Source organism: Anneissia japonica, unplaced genomic scaffold (genome assembly GCF_011630105.1).
Source record: "Anneissia japonica isolate Jap-2015-1 unplaced genomic scaffold, ASM1163010v1 scaffold376_len1572418_cov194, whole genome shotgun sequence".
Classification (NCBI taxonomy): Eukaryota; Metazoa; Echinodermata; class Crinoidea; order Comatulida; family Comatulidae; genus Anneissia; species Anneissia japonica.
The window spans coordinates 923,208-927,096 of NW_022741166.1; positions in this window are offsets into that span (position 1 = coordinate 923,208).

Genomic DNA, 3,889 nt, shown 5'->3' on the forward strand with positions numbered 1-3,889 from the left:
GTGATTTCACAACCACCTCAGCCCCACCATGGCTGGAGCCTTTGAGTATGTACTTTACATAGGCCTACTTCAAAAAAGTGATTTCACAACCACCTCAGCCCCACCATGGCTGGAGCTGAGGTGAAATAATTTGAGGAATAGTACCTACTATATGACACTTTTATATAGTAAAATTCATCATCATCACATCACCATTATAGTCAAAATGAAACGCCAACAAATTTCTCATGATTTTTTATCAGGGATCTACTTAATATCCATGACAACTTAGGCCTAACTATAGCTTACTAAGCTTTAACTATATATACTATATTAAGATCAACAAATCACAACTTTTTTTCGCATTTAGCACAATTTTCTTCACTTTTTATTGCAATTAATATTATTATTAATTATTACTATCGTCATCATCATCATCATCATTGTTATTATTATTATTACTAGTAGCAGTAGTATTACTAAACAAAAATGTAAAGAAACTTGAAAAAGCATAAAACCGCAATTGAACCACAGTATCGCATTTCTATCTTAAAAGACCTGGCCTGAGATTTATGCATTTAAGATTTTTTTAAATCTCGCTTAGGCCTATGTGTTCTATTAGGCCTATGTATAACGTGTACTGATGCATATTTACATAATAATAATAATAATAGTGTAGTTTTATATAGCGCACATATCCACCTAATGTAAGATGCTCAGGGTGCTTGATATGTGGAGTAAAACATGTTTTAGAAGTATTCATTTTGAGTGGTCCCAGGAAAGAATTTGTATTGGCTCATGAATAAGCTTTAACATTTTAACACTGTGTACAAAGGGGGGGGGGGGGAGCCGCGGCTCCCACGGCTTCCCCCTGGTACGTCCCTGCACGCTGACATTAGCTGTTTTTGGGTAATTTTTTTAGTCTTTCTACAGTCATATCTGGCAAATACTTGTCGGGTTTTTGTATTCCCTTCTGCAACACTTTCAAAAACGTTTCGCCGCCGTTGAGTACGGTAATAACAATAATATTATACAGGAGAATTATAACAGCAAATATAACACATTAATTCAATTTACAGTTAAAATACTTCTCACCTTCATTTACTAAAGGTGTGGCCTATGGAATGCAAGAGAAAGCAAAGAAACACAAAAATGAAAATGGAGCTAAATACATTATGGAATTAATAACAATATTTATTAATGACATGGTTCTATGTAGGCAATCTGTAATTTGTAAAGCAGTCGAACAAAGTTGTTTAAATAGGTCTCGTTTTATTTTTTTTAAAATCAATTGAATGTATCGTAACCGGACAAGCCTTGAAATGGATTGAAACTGGAAAGAACCATTGAGTAGGCCTATTTAAAATTAACAATTTGGGCACTCCTTTTCTAAAATTTTCTGTTGCTCTTGTGCACATTGATACTCCTTTTTTGGTGGGAGAAGTTCATGCAATTCACATGGAAAGACCATTGTATGATTTGATTGTAGGTAATGTAGAATTTGTTAAAATCCCAATCATCCCAAATAGACTAGGAAAAAATGAAAAAAGAGGCCTAAAAATCAAGTTAGGGGAGTGGAATGTTAGAAGAAGTCAACATAGCCAGATATCCTAAATAATCCGTCCTGGTCACCTTAAGCCATGTTGACACTTGATTTTTCACCTTGTATACAAATCGCGGCCATTTTTCAAAATGGCCGCCAAATTTATGTAAAATGTGCATATAATTGGAACTAAATAAGCTACAGATATGATGTTGGTGTCTAAACTAATTAATTTCTACACAGGCAACAAACCAGACATAAAAAAAAACTACTGTCACTCATGCCAGAATGGAACATAATTCAAAAATAGGTGTTTATTTGTTTTAAAATAACCGCAATATATACTTAAAATGTGCATAAAATAAGAATAAGTATATAAACTCACCAAAAGTAGTCGTGTTTGCAGTTTACATATATCAGAAACGGTATAATGTTTCATATATTGTCCCATAAAGTCCAATTATGGCATATCATATTAAAATAAATAGGACCCATTTGCGTAACTCGTGAGCTCTCGGGGTGTTCGGGGCTCTACCACCTAGCACATTCCTACCAAGCCTTAAGTAACGCATGTGCTTTCTGGGTGAAGTCCGAGTACAAGTGGGCCCTGTAGAGGCTACTACTTATACTTACAGTAATACTGATACTCAACACTCTCCTACAACGCCTTAACAATACGTAACCTTTTCTTTAATTCCCGAAAATCCAAATAGGCCTAGACCAAAATCCCACAAACACAATATTTGGCAAATTTATTAGAAGGGGTTCTTTCAACTATGCCCCAGGATGTCCCACTATGGGGGTTTGACCAGTTATGTAATGCCTGTGTGCTTTCTGGGGAAACACTTACTTCCTCCATGTCCAAATTAGTCCCGGAAAGATGGGCCCCTACTTACTACTACCGATCAATCTAATAATACAACGCTTTTGACAAAATATTTTCTTTTTAATTTTTTCAAAAATGTATGAGTCCTGGACGGCTGCATAATACCCACCTTAAAATCTGCCTCCGACTTTAAACATGTCAATAAATAAAGAATAAAATACATGGTTATCCATCATAGTAGGCCTATTATTAAATTTATACACAGCATGTTGAAATCGATTAAAATAATGTATACAGTACATTGTAGGCCTATAATTCGGATATTCGGATGATAACCGCCTGCAACATCATCAATTGGACCTTAAAGGACGATGGTCATTTTATTCAGATTGACCTTATCATGTTTCAGAGCAACATATTTATTTTTGTATCAAAGTGACACTTTATTAAAAACAATCAATGAATTTTGTTACTCAAAGGTCTTTATATTGATATTTTCAAGCCTATTAGATGACCTGAACAAAAAGTGATCCAGAAATCATAGGCTTACTGTACAATATATTATGGCGGAAGTAAATTTTTGTCCGTCTCTGAATTTTAATAGTGTTACTGTAATCAGAGAGGAAGAAAATAGATAATAGAGCCTATTATTAAATATGGGAATGGTACCTATTTTTTGTTTTAACATACTCTAACTCATTTTCTTGGTCTGTTACTTCTTAATGTTCAGTATAATTAATTGATTAACACTATGCTTTCTTAGATAAGATAGTATAATACATACTCCAATACGATGGCGTGCATTTTGATACTTCGAGTATGTATTATACTATCTTATCTGATATTAATCAGTGGACCTTTCGGTTTATGCTTTCTTATGTTTGTATTTCTATTTTCTATCTATTTCTGCATTGTTCCCCTATTCGAAAGTGTGAGTTGTTTCCATTCCTCAGAAGTCAAAGCCTCCCGCAATCAACTACCGTACCGAGTTTCAGTTTCTGTATAGGTTATAGGCTGTTGTAAGTCTCAACTTTTTTAACTTAACTTATATTTATAACCAGGGAGCAGAGCAGCTTAGCTTAGTTGCCTAAACTGGTGGTAGCCTCAGTGTGCGCTGAAACGTGGGGATCTCTAGGTCTCCGATTCAAATCTAATCAAATCGTTCTTTATTGCATCAGTCAAAATGGGTTGAATTTTACAAAAGTAAAGGGTTCAAGCAAAAAAATTTAAACAATCAACATTTAAACATTTTTCAACAAAAAGGACCCACATCAAAAAACAGCAAACGGAAACATGTTTAAAGGGCAAAAAGGCAACCAATATTAAAATTATTATTATCATTATTACTATTATTATTATTATTATTATTATTATTATTATTATTATTATTGTAATTACAATTATTGTAGTGAGATTATTATAGTTATTTTAATTACTGACTTAAAAATGAACAAAGCATTCGCCTGTACAGGGAGTCCTTTCTAGCCTTTTTGGAGGATAAATTCTTTAAGTTTTCTAAGATGGTAATTGGAAGGGGCTTT